This window comes from Rattus norvegicus, chromosome 4, assembly GCF_021556685.1.
Source record: "Rattus norvegicus strain SHRSP/BbbUtx chromosome 4, alternate assembly SHRSP_T2T, whole genome shotgun sequence".
NCBI classification, from domain to species: Eukaryota; Metazoa; Chordata; class Mammalia; order Rodentia; family Muridae; genus Rattus; species Rattus norvegicus.
In genome coordinates, this window is record NC_141537.1 from 179,550,972 (window position 1) to 179,568,598 (window position 17,627).

The window sequence follows — 17,627 nt, forward strand, 5'->3', positions numbered from 1 at the left end:
AGGAGAATCCGCTGCTTGATTTCGCTGGTTTTTAAAATCCATATAGTGATTTAAAAAAAAAAAATTAAAGAAAACAAGTCAGTGTCGGGCTTCATTCCATTTGCCAAGCAGAGTCATTTATTCCCTATTAGATAAAGTATAATAGACCCTACGGAAAGGGTCACTGGCCTGCCATTTAATGATATTGCCAGCCCTGATCTGCATTTTCCCGGCAATGTCCCTCAACACAGAATAAATGGCTGATCTCTTCACAATAACAGCTGATTTCTATTTATTAAGCTAAAAAGGTCACCATTTTCTACGGCTGGGCCGCCCTGCACTATTGATAATTTTATGCATAAACAAATGGAAAATTTGTGCCACATAAATATGCATTAGCAATTACTTTTTACGCTTGCCGCATGCAAATGTGTACCTCGCAGTCTCTGGTCGCTTTTGTTTTAGCTCTTGGACACAGAAACAAAAGAGCACAATACACAATTTTCAAATTGCCAATCAATAAGCAATGCAAATTCTGAGGTAAATGGCATAAAAAAAATACTTGCTCAGAGACAACAGGACAAAAGTGAGGGTGTAGATAGGGAGGTCTTTTTATAGAATTTTTATTCCTTTCCTGTTTATAATGAAAAGGCTAAAGTCCTCTTGACACAGACCAGCCAGCAAGCCTAGTCCCAGGGCCCACGCCAGATGGGCAAGTAGAAAATGCACACATGTTGAGCAAACACATAGCACGCCCCAAAAAAGGGGTTGGGGTGAAACCGTGCCTCTAAGTGGCATTTCAGAGGCACCACCTGCTCAGATTTCTGTTCAGCTCTAGAGACTCATAGAAGTTTGAATTTCAGGGATTTTAAGAAGTAGGCACTACAGACAGACATCAAGATTCAGTCCCTCTGTCCTTGGCAATGAGGTCTTGTTTGCTCATTTGTTTTCCTCCTAATGTCAACAATATCTTCAGGAAAAGGGAAAGTCAAAACACTGCTATGTGAGGATGAGGGATGGCCTAGGGGTTAAAAGGGTTTGCTATGCAACCATGGCAGGCAGAGGTCCAACCCCAGCACTCATATAACTAGTTAGGTGCTCCTGCAATGCCTGTCTGAGCTATCCTATATTTTGTTTTGGCCTCTAGATATGGACATACACACACACACACACACACACACACACACACACACACACACACACACACACACACCCACACACCGAGTAAATTTTGATTCTTTTTAGGAATGCAAAGAATAGTGGTACAGGAGGAATGTTTAAGAAATAAAAGGATTTCATAAATTGTTTAAGAATAGATACCTTAACTGCAACAAAAATCAAGAATACTATCATAACACAGGAACACACACATGTACACACACACACACACACACACACACACACACAGAGAGAGAGAGAGAGAGAGAGAGAGAGAGAGAGAGAGAGAGAGGAGCAATATGATAGAAACATATGTGGCAGAGAGAAGATGTGTTACCTAAGCTAAACACAGTGGAAGGGTCAGCCAAGAGCAGGCCAACTGGTCTGCCAACAGTGACCTCAAAGGCACAGTGCTAACCTGCCTGCTGTTTTCACACTGCTCTCCTTGCTTCAGCGGGGCAAGGATTCTGTGGGTTTTTCATACTGCTACTGATGCTTGCAATTCAAGGGGCAGAGATCCCATGGAATGAGATCTTGACTCATACTCTGGAGGCCTGCGCCTCCAACAGCCCAGCTTCTAACAGGGCCATCTGGGAGCTCCCTCAGAACACATTTATATAGACCCAACTGCAACAGCTCTTTCCAAATGCGTTGATGGCTTTGACTTTGCATAAATAAGCCAAAACGTATTTGAAAAATAAATTCAGGGTTTCTGCAAGTTTCTTTAATGAACTTATTAAAATACTTTAGCTACTGTAAAATATACAGATACTAATTTGTGTGTTATATGGATTTACCTCCGTGCATTAATGTAAGCCCACCGAGAACAGACCAGGGCTTTCATAATCATGTGAGGACAGAAAAATAGTTTTTGATTTTCATCATGATCTTAATATGATTAAACTTTCTACTGTCCCACAGGATTAAAGAGGCTTCATCACAAACTGGCAACGTGTTTTGAGCCCACATGCAAATCTAAAGGCAGTGTTGGGGGAGCTGGGCTTTGCTTGGAGCAGGATAAGGATCCTAGAAGTCTATCTTCATTAGAGAAGGCCATGGAGCTTGTGGAAGTATTTCCTCCCTGAAGTTATCAGTGATAGAAAGCCAATGGTGTTGGGGCTGGTGAGGTGGCTCAGTCAGTAAGCACTTTCCTTCCAAGATCCAAGACATAGCTTTGTTCCACAGAGTCTAGATAAAAGCTGGGCATGGTAGTTACAAGCTTAGAATTCCACATGCTGGGTTGTCACAGCCCTGATCAGCCAGTCTAAACTATTTGGCAAGTTCCGGGCCAGAAAAAATGATGCAGTATCAAATGGATATAGATAGATAGATAGATAGATAGATAGATAGATAGATAGATAGATAGATAGATAGATAAGATAGGTAGATACACAGATAGATAGACAGATAGATAGATAGATAGATAGATAGATAGATAGATAGATAGATAGATAGATAGATAGATAGATAGTTTATGTCTGAGAGCCAACAGTTGATGAGCCTTCTTACTTCTACACATCTTTACACACATCCAAAGAAATAGTGATAGGGATATTGATAATGCAGTGATTTCACGTAAATAAGGAAAAGACAGCCCCCTAGAGAGAGCATAGAGCATATCACATGTATGAACACACATGAAGGTCCCAAAGGGCTTGCTTGACAGTTTACTCAGTCATGAAAGTATTCTTTCTAATACTAAACTAGTTTTCTTTTTCTTAGTTGCCTTAGTTTCTAGTGTTGTTTCAGGTAGGGTCTCTGTTTCTACAACAAAGCACCATGGCCAAAAGGCAAGATGGGAAGGGAAGGGTTTATCTGCTTTATATTTCCACAGTCCAGTTGACCACTGAAGAAAGCCAAGGCAGGAACTCAAACAGGGCAAGAACCTGGAGGCAGCAGGTGATGGGGAAGCCATGAAGAGGCACCGCTTACTGGCTTGGTCATCATGACTTGCTCACCCTGCTTTCTTATAGAACCTAGGTCCACCAGCCCAGAAATGGTGCCACCTACAATGGGCTGGGACCTCCCCATCAATCACTAATTGAGAAAATATCCAATTGCACGGTGTTATGGAGGTATTTTCTCAGTTGCAATTTCCTCTATTCAGATAACTCTAGCCTGTGTCAGGATGACAGAAACTCACCGGCACAAGTGTCCTCCTCACTTGTTCCTCAGAGTTGCACATACACAAGTTCGAATGTGACTTATCTGACTATAGACAAACATGAGCTCATTGCCAACCTCCCATCACAGGGCAACGTTTCTGTGAGAGCCACACCCTGCCCCATCTCTCCCTCCCTGTACAAAGTAAAGATTCCATACTAAAATGATGACCATTCCAACTGAAGGGAACTTCATCTAAAACTTAGACCAGAAGGAAATGAGGTATGAGGCAAGCCTGCTGCACCACCCACAGTGCTGCTCTCTGGCCTTCTTCTTGCATTTTCCATCCCAGTTCCTCCCCCCTTCCTTCACTATCCGCCCCTCCATCTTTGCTGAGGAGGTCTGATGCATATTGAGAATGTGTTCAACCTCTGAGCCACACACCCATCCCCAATATCATATTCATATCAAGAATGTCTGAGTGATTTATAAAGTCATGGAACAATGGGAAATACTAGGGACATACTCTTATGGGGAGCAGAAGAGCCACTGTCTCACCTGAGCCTCTTGGGATGACCACATGGGGCAGAGGAGAATACAGGTATAAAAGTGTACACACAGGTACAGGTAGGTCTCTCCTATAGAACAATGTTTCTTTAAAAAAAGAACAACAGAAAATTACAAATATATTCAGAACTAGAGAGGGCAGGACAACAAAAACACCCATGAGATCTCTTGAGTTTCAACATCCATGGACTTGTAATGACAGTCTCTCCCCTCTCTGCCCAGCCTCAGGCATCACGGGGTCCATCTTCTGCCAGTCAGACCCATGACTGTGCCACCTTCTCCCCAGGGACTGTGGACTACTGTTTCCTTCTGGTAGGATTTTAGGTTCTGGAGACATCTTTCTGGCCCTGGCCTCAGACTGCCTCACTCACTACTGTCAATGGACAGTGGTTCCTGAACAATCCACAGAACAACCAGAATGACATCATTGAACTTCTTGTCCAGTAGCAGACCATCATTTGGTACCTTATTCATAGCTTCCCTGGAAATAGGTCACATTGTCATAGGGGGTCCTTCCCACAGCATGTTGACCCAATGAGCCACGTTCCCATTCATAGCCGCCGAAATGTTTCCATAGCAAAGTATCCCACGTGGTGACACACAGTGATCTTATTCCACATTCTTTGACAGCTGTGCGTCGAGGATTTCCCCTTTGTATTGATCTGTTCAATGATTTGTCCTTTGTAACGATTAGTCCATGGCTCTAGAAATTCTGCTTTGGTGCCCAAGTTCATGGAAACTGCCCCAGACAATTTCCAGGAGGAGTGAGGGGGCAGACAAGTTTATGTCTTAGACATTTCTTTATCCTAGCAAAACACATTCCTTCTAATTTTATAAGACACCAACACCAACACACACACACACACACACACACACACACACACACACACACACACTCACATCATAAAGATGATAGATGATGAGGGGTTGGGGATTTAGCTCAGTGGTAGAGCACTTGCCTAGCAAGCACAAGGTCCTGGGTTCGGTCCCCAGCTCTGAAAAAAACAAAAAACAAAAAAACAAAAACAAAAAAAAACCAAGATGATAGATGATGGATAGCCCATGGCTCTCGTAAAATTATGTTTTGAAAACGTATGCGTCGATGAATTAAAACTATAGATTAAAAGTCCCTGGATCGGGCCTGTGCTTAATAATTAATAGAAAAGGATAAAAGTAATATTTATGGCTTTAGCTTATTTAAACACTTGAATAATTATGTAAGAATAGTATTCCCAGGTGAAGACAAACTTACCAAATTTGAGTTACGATCTGTAGAGAAAATTTAAATTATAACAAGGCCTTGAGGTGGAAGTGACAGACCTAAATACACAAGGCAGAACTCTGACCTGCTTTGGTATAAAGCTTTCCTATAGAAATATCAAAGACAAAAGAAAAGATTCACATAAAGAATAATTCGAGAGCTAATTTAAAAAGTAATTTTAAGTGTGTGGATGGACAGCTCTGCTCTTCTAGAGGACCTGGGTTCCATTCCCAGCACCAATACGGTAACTCACAACCATCTATGCGTCTAATTCCAAGGCGATTTACTAACTGTCTGTCTATTGTGGCCTCTGTGGGGTCTGTGTACATATTATACACTGCAGACACTCAGGCAAAATACCTATATACATAAAACAAGGTAAAAATTAAAACCATTGCCATCATCATCACCAATGTGTGTGAGCATTTGTGTTTAGGTATTTGTGTTTGCAGGGTGTGGGACCTAGAGATGGTGGCAGCTGCTATTGAATGTTGAATACCAGGTCGGGTTTAGGTGTGTGTGAGTTCATGTGTGTATGTGCTTAGGCACACTTATAGTGGTTTGCTTAACTGTGAGCCTATGCGTGGGTGTGGATGGAGGGAAGAAGACAATCCTGTCTGTCCTCAGACCGTGTACTTGTGATTTTCCTCTCACTGGGAGGTTCTCATGAAGCAGGCTGGCCTGGCTGGCCTGAGATCCAGGACATGTATTTACCTCTGCCTTCTCACCCACATTTCAGGGTGACGACTGTGGCTTCTGTGGACTGGACTCCATCCCTCATGCTTACACAAGCCCTTTACTGTTTGCACCATCTCCCCAGATACTATTTTTTTTTTTGGACAGAGATGTGGATTTTGGTGATTCCAAACTACACAGAGTCATCAGCAATGCCAGGTTCAGAGCTGAGGCAGGGGACTCTGAGATCACACACAATGGGTCACTTGCCCCTTTGTTAATCTCTGCACCTAATGATCTTTGACAAAATCTGTTCATCAAAACTAGGTCTCAGTTTCCTGGATTTCAAGTCATTGAGTCATCCAGACACACTCCAAGGGAAGTTAGGCTAGGAAGCAGCGAGCAGAGGCGGGGCTGTGTGACCTAGGTGGGGGTAGGCTCAGCACAAATGAGAAGGCTACAGGTTGTGCAGCATTTAGGATCTTCTGGGAAGTCTTCTACTGATAGCTATATTTACATCTGTATTGTCGTAGGCAGGAAGCTAACTGCTGGATGTGCTGTTGTGCCTGGAGAACAGGGACAGGAGATCTCTGGCCTCCCTGAACTGTCAGACCAGTCTTCTTAGAAAGTGCCAGGCCCATGAAAGACCGGCTGAACAAAAACAAAACAGAGTAAAATGGATAGACATCGCTTTCAGAAAGATACTAGACGTTGTCTTTGCCTCACTGACAACCTGTCTTCACATCCATGCACTCACACATGCACAAATGCACATACTCATAAATGTGCACTTGCACACACAACCACACACTCACATGTGTTCACTCACACATGCACAAACACACAGTCATATGTGTGTACTCACACATACACAGACATGCATACTCATATATGTGCAATCGCACACACAAACACACATTCATATGTGTGCACCCACACATGCAGGAACACACAGTCATATGTGTGTACTCACACACACTTATATGTGTGTACTCACATACACGTGTTCACTCATACAGACATACACACTCATATGTGTGCACTAACACACCCACAAACACACACTCACATGTGCTCACTCATACACGTACACACACTCATGTGTTCACTCATACAGGCACATACACATGTGTGCATTCACACACTCATATGTGTACTCATATACACACTCACATGTGTTCACTCATACATGCACACACACACGCACACTCATGTGCTCACACATTTGTACTCGCATGCACTCATGTGCACACACATTTCCCCAAAGGTTATAACTTTAGATGCAGGGAGCATGGTCATTTACTTTTTCCTTATAGGGAAAACTGATACAACTCACCAAGTATCTTTAGGCACACTTTACATACAGCATCTTCAAATAAACCCGACACAACTGAAGAAGCAGTGTTCAGATTGAATAAACTTCACTAACATCCCCTCCCTTTTAGGAATGTCAGTTTTCGGTGCATGGATACTGCTTGGAGACTGTGAAAATATGAACAGAGTACTTGTGTGTTTTCAAGAGGGCATGGTGCTCCTACACTGCCAACAGCAGAGCCTCTCCTCCACTCCTTCTGTCAAGGTGACTGGCGACTCCACACTTACCAACCAGGAGCATAGGCAAGCCAGCTCCAAAAGAGCTGACCTCAGATCCGTGAAAGTAACACCCTAGGGTTCCTCCAGTTATTTCAAAGAGTGCTCTAAAGTTTTCAAGACATCCTCAACATAAAATCATTCTCCGTGTTTTGCCCCTTGTCTGAATATTCTTCCACAGAGCTGACATTTCTGCCTGGTCTCACTCTCTGCCTTCCCTTCAGCTCTGGCAGACTCTGCCCCTTTCTTCCAAATTAAAAAACACACTCATAAAGACATTGATGCCTTTATCCCAGGTCACCTCTCCTGCTTGCTGTACTCACACACAGAAGGAAAGACCTGGCAAGAGGGGAAATCTGAAATCTCTCAACAGTGTTTCTAGAAGGAACTTTAGCTCCTTCTAGAAAGGTATGATTTTCAGAGCTGTTACAATAAGTGCTTCCTCACTCATGGACATACTGTTCTCTACTTTTGTGTATCTGTGTATGTGTGCATGTGTATGTATGCATGTATGCATGTATATACATACATATACATGTATGTATGTATGCATGTATGTATGTAAGTATATGTGAGTATATGTCCATGTGCATTAGTGAGTGTTCACGTGCACATATCTCAGTGTGTGTGAGAGAGTGTGAGTACATGTGTCTGTGTGTGGGTGCTTTTCAGTGTTGTGAGAGCGTTATTAGTTTTTGTGTGAGTGTGTATCTATGTGCATGAATATGTGTGCACATAAATGGTTGTGAGTGTGTGTGTGTGTGTGTGTGTGTGTGTGTGTGCAAACCAGAGACAGATTAGGTGTCTTCCTCTACGGCTCCCTGTTTTCTTTGAGACAAGGTGTCTCACTGAATCCTCTGTGAGCTCTAGAGATCCGCCTGTGTCTGCGCACCCAGTGCTGGAATTATATTGTCCAGCTTGGCTTTTATAGGTGTTGGAGATAGGAACTCAGGTCCTAATGCTAGCCTGACAATTACTTTACAGACTTCTGACATGGAGTATAAGGCAGCACTGTACAACTGAACATGATTTTAGGCTCACTGGGGAATGTTGAGTGATCTCTAGCAGCGCCTCTTAAAATGGACTTGTTTTATGTGCTTTACCTTCATAGACCGTGTATATGAGATAGGTCTCAGTGCATCACACGTGTGAGTCAGTGAGCCACAGGCAGTGCTCTGAGATGCTACGTTCTCTCTCCAGACCCCTCTAGCAGCAGCCTTATATAAGGCCGGGGCAGGTCCCGAAATGCGAACACCCTAAGTAGGGCATGCTTCTCAAAGGTCCCCAGGACACAGCTCCCACAACAAAGAACTCCCCGACATGCAGAAAGGGTTGCAGCGCAGAAACCCTAGACAGACAATGCTTTTATTTAGGCCATCTGGTTCTGACTCTTACTTTTGTTACATAATCACAGTAATGCTTTCCGAGTGTGGCATTTCCAGGGTGCTAATGACTGCCTTGGCACAAGGCGATCAGCTCGTGCCTCCTTGCTAATTCCACTCAACGCCCCATGCCTCCTCTTTGCAGTTCGAGGATACACTGAGCCGCGGTTCAAGTGACAGAGGTCACCATTACTGAGATAAATGGATCATGAAATCACTCATCGCAGTATTTATCCACCCTTCGCAGAGAAGAATGTTAAAAAAAGAAAGCAAGCAAACGGGGTGGCCACAACCGTCCATGTCAACAGCATGAAATGGAAATGGAAATTTATCTGGGAGGAAAGGAGTGACCTCCGACCCTCTGCTACATAGAGTAGCCATCAAAAACTCCACAGCAATGCAGCCCCATCCTTAGCAACGAATTTGGGGTCCTGCCGACATGCTCTTAGGGAGAGGAATCGTAGTCCACGGTACCTTCTCCCCAGAGAAAGCTGTGGCTGCCTTCGCCCACTTCACACTGCTCAGGGAAGCTGTCTTCTCATCTGCTTCCTGCAGATGGAGCCCAGGCTACCCCCTTTTCCTTTGCACCAGTCCTAACCCCAAGCAAAGAAGAGGCCTGACTGTTGGCAGCTGCCTTGGCACGCATCCATCTGCCTCTGTGGGTCTCAGTGGGACTTGCTTCACCCAATGTCTCTCTCTGTGGAGTCTGCCTAGTATGGAGACCAGCCAGCTACTGAATAAGGGTTCGGGGATTTGAAACCCTAGTTAATTATCTCTTTAAGGGTCTAAGGAAAGCTACAAGCCCACTTGAAAGAAATACTAATGTCTATGTGGCTAGATGATTTTTGGTTCGCTTTGTTATTTCCTGGTATTCTCAAGAATAAAGATGTATGTACTTGCTTCAGGACTTTCTCTCCAAGGACAGATGCGTAGTGAAAGCCGTAGACACTGTCGAGAACCTCTCTAGATAGTACAGGGCAGGTCTGTCTGGATCAGAAGCACAGTCTCCCTGCAGCACAGTGAGACCGTGTTCTGGTCCGATAGAGAAGGCTCGACTCCCAGCCCATGATTCTCACCCACTGAGGATAAACTCTCACTGTTTCACTTGTGATTTGAGAACTGGGGTAGGCTTGCTAATGATTCGACTGCTACTCTTTCCCCGAGGAAAACACCATTCTGGACCCTATGTGGAAGTTTATAGTCTCCTAGTAAGTATCTAAGAAAGTTCCAAAAACTGTATCAGTTCAACCTAGAGCAAAAAAATAATGCCCAATCCTTCACAAACAACATGATAAATAAGATGTTTTTAGAAGACAATACTTCACATGAAGCCAGAACAGTCAAAAATGTGTTTCTTTGTTTTTATTTATCATGGGTTCTAATACCTACAGATACTTTTGAAATAATATGGTCTATTTTTGCAATTGTTTCAACAACCACAACAACAACAACAATTACAACCTGCATTTGGTTTCCAACCACACAGGGTGAGTTATCCCAGAGGCTTAAGAAAAAGTGTTTTAGAGTTGAGATATTTTCAGGGTTCTTTTTTTTTCTTTTAATGTTTATACATACAAAATGAAGTGCTTAGGAATGGGAACCAAGTCAAAAGAGCAAACTCTGCTCACGTGTCAAGTGTGCCACACACACACACACACGCACGCACGCACGCACGCACGTGCACACACAGCCGAGGGTGGTTTTATGTCCTAGGTTTAGTACACCTGAGTTTAGGTGCTCAGTAGGTGGGAGGAGATGTGGGATTTCTTGCTTGTAGTTCTGTTTTGACACCCTGAAAGCTTTAGATCTGGGTGCACTTAGGATTTCCAACTTTCAGATTTGGGATTCTCAAGCCGTCCTCACAGTGGCCATCTTGAGAACCTCCTACAAGCAGACCCAGAAGTTTGTGATAACTCAGTCATAAGTCCTCTAGTTCAACAGGACAGGACTCTGGTGAGTTAAACAGGGTGACCAAGACCTAACAGCAGGCCCCAGAGGCCTGGCATATGGTCAATGACTTCTCTGCTTTTCCCTCTGAGCCACGGAATAATAGCTCAGAGGCAGAGTCCACTGTCCCAAAGTTACATAAATAATGAGACAGGTTATTAAAGGACAGTATAACCTGAGCTCCACGGGGCTATGATGGGGTATAGATATGGTCTGAGAGAAGGGAAGGGCCTCAGTTTCCCCTGGAAGGCAGTAATAACTTCCCAGACAAGACCTGAACCAAAGTGATGCCGACAGGATGCCTTGGAGCAGAGAGGCTGAGAGGGGGCGTCGGCTTGTTCATAACTTTCACAAGAGGAAACAAAAGTTCCTGGGGTGCAGGGTCATGGTCAAATAGCTGTTCTGAGAGCCTTGCTGGCCCCCCGCCCTGTATCCCTTACTTGGGCAATGCTCAATGCTCAATATTACCTACTATGCAGACTGTTTTGGTGTTCCTCTCTTCTTGTTTTTTTTTCATAAAAGTGTGGTGTACTTGGGCGTGGTCCGCTGGAGGAGATGCAGCAGCACAATGCACCTCTTCCCAAGACTTCCGACAGCACGCCACGAGGTACTGAAAGGGTTAATAAATCGCTGGGGCATGCAAATGTTATTTTTGGCTAGATTTCATCGAAGGGTTTATCATGATTACAGACAAAGTTCCAACAAGGTCAACATCACTGATCCAAAGGCATGAGCAGGTAAGCTGAAGAGAGATCAAGTAAATTGTTTAAATGTTGCAGGAAAGGTAATTCTCACGGCTGTCTCTGCGACCAGGCTGACTTCCATTAACATAGTTAGAAACTCTCTGATGTGAGGAAAATTACTATAACTTCAGATATTACTCTAAGGAGCTAATGCTGTGGAATAGGAATGAAGAGATGTAGATCAATCTGCCGATGTCCGCCGTTTCCACAAACACGTGCACGGAGGCGCAGAAAACTTTGGCCATCATGCCTGGTATGGGAGAGCCAAGTTCAGCAGCAATGCTTCCCAAGTTACGAAAGCTACGTCATCAGGGAAGTTCTGGGAGATATTTGATATGGCTTGTAGACAACATTTAGAATCCAGAGGGGAGCTAATAAAGAGTACATTGATGAATGGTGAGGATTTCCTGACAGGTTACCATTACTAAGACATCAGTACATGGCATAGCACTTAAACACCTCAGTAGGTGCGGGAGAAACTGGGATGGACACGTCGTGATCCCTTCCTCGTGATTACGCCAGGCTTGCCCAGTAAATGTTGAGACAACAGCAAAGCACAGCTAAGCAGAATCACCGTCAGCATCCACCCAACAGACACTTGAGTGGGGTGTATGACGAGCCCCCAAGAAATCCAAGCCCCAAGAGGAAGTGAGGCCCAGAAGATCGAAGACAATGTGCTAAGAGCGGTTTGTACTTCAAAGCACAGTTATTCCACTTCTTCCCAGAGACCAACGTGAGTACTTGGGGCACAGGACAGCAAGATTTGTGACAGCCTGACTGCTGACAGTTTACATGTAAAACACCCTGACCCGTGGACAAAGCTCAAATAAAAAACGCACGGTGAGCCAATGGATGCCACCACACCATGGATGCTCAGCAGAAGAACAACTAAGACACCATGGTTATAAACAAGTGAGCGAGGACACAGGGAACATGCAGACTAGGTAACAGGTTAGGAGTGGACTCTGAGCCCCACAACAACATGGGGAGTGGCTTTCCTGGGGTCCAATGTCTCTGGCAACCTGACATGCCCGCACCCATTTCTGAGTAGCGTTTCCCTACCTTACTTTCAGAACTGGGTCCTTCTCAGAGTTCAGCCATCCTTCCCTCCAAATGGCATAGACCCTCGAATTCAGTTTATCTCTTCTGATCATCTCTTTGGCATACCTTGTCACAGCAGGAAATAGCAACCAAATAGAAAATGGTGTTTCTATTCCGGTTCCCTTACATTTAATAGTAAAGTGTCATTCATAACGTTGCTCCGTCAGCCTCCAGACTTGCCAAGAAAAGATCCAGACATCGCTGCCGCAAGAGAGCCAGAAGCACATGGATCTATAATTGCAAACTCGTAAAGCCAAGCGGAATTCTGACGTAGGAACGCCACAGAACTAGATCAAATATGTATGCCTGTCCATCTGTTCACCTTCATATAAATACTTCCGCAGGACCAGTCCTGGGGGCTCTTCCAGGCCAGCCAGGGCATTTCCAGTCTATCTATCTTTGGCCCCCTTCGCAGCTGCCCTAGGACTCACACATCCTCCAAACAGCATCCTAGGGACACAACACCAGGGTGAAGCTCTATCTGTGACACCAGGACAAAGCTCTCTGACTGTTCCTGCCTCATCGCTAATATCAGCTCTTCACGGGAGCACAGGGGCATGAGAAGAGAGCCTTATGGTTTCCATTCCACCCATGGAACGCAGAAGGAACAGATCTACAAGCCACCATGACCATTACAGAGTAGGTGCTCAGGTCCAGGAAGCCCCAGCCCTACCCCCTCATTCATGCTGTGGAAGAGAAGTCGTCCAAGCATGGAGTGAGCCGCGGTGTTAAACAGTTCTACACACTTGACGTCGCTAATGGGAAGACCTAAGCCTGGAGCTACACCACTTGGAGCCTTCAGCAGTAAACAGACTTGATTGTCTAGGGCTTTGTTCCGGTTCCTATGACAAGTTCCCTAGTCAAGTGATACTCAGGGAGGAGTTTATTTCAACTTAAGCCTCCAGATCACGGTCCACTACTGAGGGAAGTCAAGACATGAACACAGGCATGGATGGACAGTAAGATGGGCCTGTTTGCTATTCTACCCACTACCTCTAACCAGAGAATCCACTCACTGTCAGCCCAGGAAGAACAGCAGACACCATAGAGGAGGGCGCTTAATGGTTAAGGTCAGGCGCTAATGACACCAAATAAATACACCGGGTAAAACAACATCGAACGTCACAGACTGTGGCAGGCAAAGACCTGCATCAATGTGTATTCTCTTTGACTCTGAGCCACTTGTAAAAGGTCAAGGATAATTAAATATAAGAAATAACATATCCTAAAATAAATAATGAAAACCATTAGAACATTTTCCCCCAGGGGAACGACTGAAACAGAAGTAGATCCACCATGTATCTAAGCCCATTAAACTTCTGAATTAGAAGGGAAATGGTTTCATAAACTCTCTACGGTGGTCGGTTTTGTCAATGTGACACAATCTAGAATCTCCAAGAGAGTCTCCAAGAGAGATCGTCTATATTCTGTGGGACTATGGATATGCCTTTTGGGGGTTTGACTTGATTACATTTAATTGCGGGAAGACCCAGCCCACTGTGGGCGACTCCATTCCCTCAGCTTGAGTCCATAACTGTATAAATAAGAGGAAGCTTGCTGAGCACAGGCCTGCGTGTGTTTATTCTATTTCTGCTCTTGAGTAAGAGTGTAACTGGGTGCTTCAAGTTCCTGCCTTGGCTTCAATGTGACGACGGACAGTATTCTGAAATGTTGGTCTTTATATGTCTGACTGCCACACGCATAAAGACAATTGATAGTACAAAGAGTTTTCACTGTTAACTAGGATGAGTCCAAGACATGGTTTAGGCTTTTTCTTCAGTTTTCTGCCTCAGTTTTCTGATTGCAATTAGCATCACAGTTTCAACCTGTGAATCGGTTGAAAATCTCAAAGTAGCTGACGTTCAGGCATCAGACTTATCAGCAGGATACACCACGACCACATGTACAGGAGGCATTTACACTTCTGGATTGCTGGCCCTTTCTATCCCGGATAACCAGTGTGAGCCTTCACCTCCTGCTATGTTGCTGTTTTCTGGGCCTTTTTCCTTTCTGTCAGGAAAGCAAGCTGTTCTCTTCTTCCTCTAGTTTCAACAGCGGGAAAGCCAGGCTATCCAGAAATGGGTATTCCTGCTCCAGAGCCCCACAGGTAGCTCAGTCAACCACAAATAGATGAAGTCCCGCCCTCTCTTCTAAGCATTGCTACAGCTAGGGTTTGCTTCACATCATGGCCCAGGTCCTCTGCTGCAGACCAGAGACACAACAAGACTCAAATCTCTGGTGCCATCCAAGACTGGCTTTGGTTTCCTCTCTGCATTTGGAAGCTACAAGTTGGGCCAAGGACATCATCAGAAATGACAGGGAGCCTGCAGGTATGAGCTGGGGCTGGCCTCCCAGAATCTTCTCCTGAGGAAGCAGACTGGGCACAAGTACATGTGGCCAACTGCTGGCCTGTGTCTCACACTGGCTACTTGACTGGAGCCACATGGAGATCGTTCCCTGCCAGCATCCCACATCTCTGGCTTCTTCTTCCTCCCTGTCTTTCACATCTCCCTCCTCCCTATCTCTGGCCTCTTCCTCCTCCTCCTCCTTGTCTGGTTGTTTCTCACTGTCACCCTCATAGGACTTTGGGCGACAGGTACTGAAAGCATGCACGTGTTAACTGTGGGATAACATTGACCGTTCCCTCCCAGTACTTATCAATCCATTTGTGGGAATAACGACTTTCTCTTCAAACGTTATAGCTTATTTCCACACTAAAATCACAGAAATCTCCAATTGAAATGCAGAAATTAGAGTTTTCCTCTTCATACTGTTAATTAATTAAGAAATGAAATTGATTTATTATAGTTAACTCACATGTTGAAGCATTTCATACCTAGACGAGCCGAGTCTGAGGTGCTTTGCCTCTCAGTGAGGTCATCCACAGTGAGAGAGGCCGCTCTGAAGCCACGAGGACTCACCCTTTCTCTATCGATTTCACTTTAAAATTTTATTTGCGTTTGTGTGGTTCTTGCTATTTCAATACTTAGAAAGATGGGCTCACATCTCCACCACAGAACAGGAAAAAAAAACTAGGATGACGTTGTGACTGAAAAGAAAAGAAAAAAAACAGCTTTGTAACCTCCTGTGGGGATCCTAGCCTACCACGACCACATGTACATGTGCAAACAGTCTGGGTGTGAGTTCACCATAAACTGTACAAAGACCAAGGCAGATGGAAATTACATCACTAGGAAAGGGGTGTGCCCACGAAAAGACAGGATTCATGAAATGGGTTTTGGAAAGGTAAAATTTCAAAGAACTTACCAAAAAAAACCTCTAAAATTTGGGCTCTGTTTCTATTAAAATGTGCACATAGTCCCAATATATTTTTAATTTCAATGTTTGTTTGTTCTATAGATTTAACAGGGTCAGGGACTAACCTTGAAGCCCTGTTCTAACTAAACATTTTCTGAAGTGTCCCACTACTGTCTGTAAACAGTGTGGCTGTGTGTGACACAGATAATTTTTTAATATTTTAGGTAAACTGGTTTCCTTTCAGTACCAGAAAAATATCAGGATGGCGACGCATGGGTTCTGCTAATTGTGGAAGGTTCCAGCAGGCAAGGAGATGTAAAATCGAACTTCAATTGGGACTCTAGGGTCCTCACTCCTAAAACAATAGAATCATAAGGGGAAGAAGTGGTGGAGGTTCACACCTCTAATCTTAGCACTCAGGAGACAGAGGCAGAGGGGGGTGGGGGTGGGGGAGAGAACAACTAGAAACAAAATTTAGAATCTCCACCTGGTTTCTATTGAAGTTGAAAACACATTTTTTTTAAAGTTTAATTTTAGGGAGTTAAATGTTTGGGGTTTTAACTAGGTATAAAAAAATACTTGATTTAGAAGATTATTTAGATTTTAGTTGTGTGTGTGTGTGTGTGTGTGTGTGTGTGTGTGTTCCTACGCGGCTGTGTATATGTTATGTATCTGAGTGCAGTCCCTGTGGGGGCCAGAAGAGGGCGTCAGATTTCCCCCTTGAGTTTGAGTTACAGGTGGTTGGGACCTGCCTCTGGGTGCTAGCATTGGAACTCGGGTCCTCTGGATGAGCCCAAGAACTTTCAGCCACTGCCCCTCTTTCCTTGATTTTTCAATACGTCAGATAGGGTGTCGAATTTCAAAATTATCAATGACATAGCAAAGACCGGCTGCTACCTTTCCGTGAAGGTTGTGTAGTTCAGACCTGTGTGTGAGCATGCAGCTGCCACTACAGTTGAAGGGCAGTCCATTGCTGGGGACGACTGAGTTGTTCTGTTTCTGCTTTGCAGAATGAAATCACTGACTTCAGAGATGCCGTCGCGGGACATAAGTATCTTGCTGTTGGTGTTTTCCTGGACAAGCCTACCTCCAATAAACCCCATCCTTGGCTGCAGAGTCAAATCTTAGCTCAGTGATTAACAACACTGACCCCCCCCCCCCATAACACCAAAGAGTATTGAGTCATTTACAATGTGCTTCAGTCGTGAGGGTTCAACCCTAACTTCAAGTGTCAGAAGAAGTAGGAAAAAAAGATCTCAGGGTAAGCGAAGGGGGGTTTTTCTGGAGAACCCACTCTTTGGCACCCAGGTAAGAGAGAACCTTGAATGTTAAGTCTCAGTTTAGGAAACAGCCTCTGTCTGTAACCGAGTGCATTAGAAAGCATTAGATGATTACCTATCCTAGCGGGGACTCAGGTGCCATAGCTTGCATTCTATTGTTGGGGGATTTGAAATTTTCTGCTCAGCGTCTTCCAATCTCTAGAGAAAAGAGGCAACGTAAATTCAAAATAAACAGACTCTAGGCGGTTTACGTGGTGGCGCTTTTGATTTCTTGATGTGCCTCCTGATTGGTTCATGGAGATGAATTCATTTAACAAACTAACTTCAGAAAAACAACTAATTGATCTGAGGTGAATACAGCTATTTCTTACGACGCCAACAACGTGCTCTCTGAGTTCTACATCAAACCGAAGCTTGTCTGGGGGTGTCACAAACCAGATCGTCCCTGATTTGATTCTTCGCATCTTTGTCCACCCTTGATTTTATGACACACTGTGTGTGGTGTTTAATTGACTAAGACCTGAGAGGCTATCACCACCCATCGATTGCCCAAGACAAAGCCTTCGGTAAACAGAATTCACAG

At 44.4% G+C, this 17,627-nt stretch overlaps 1 protein-coding gene across 33 annotated transcripts in view; it reads right to left on the reverse strand.

The window, feature by feature from the left end:
* The window catches only part of Sox5 (SRY-box transcription factor 5), a 955,418-nt gene that overhangs the window by 669,577 nt on the left and 268,214 nt on the right, over nt 1-17,627 (reverse strand). For 4 of the 33 annotated variants that reach the window (XR_015685241.1, XM_087655716.1, XM_087655713.1 and 1 more), the window contains one exon: nt 15,343-15,555. The exons of 26 other annotated variants lie outside the window; for them this stretch is intronic. The gene's annotated coding sequence lies outside the window, so the exon portion shown is untranslated. Of the gene's footprint in view, nt 1-15,323; nt 15,556-17,159; nt 17,243-17,627 lie in introns of those variants that run through there. 3 more of the 33 variants (XM_087655714.1, XM_087655730.1, XM_087655722.1) reach the window with 2 other exon arrangements.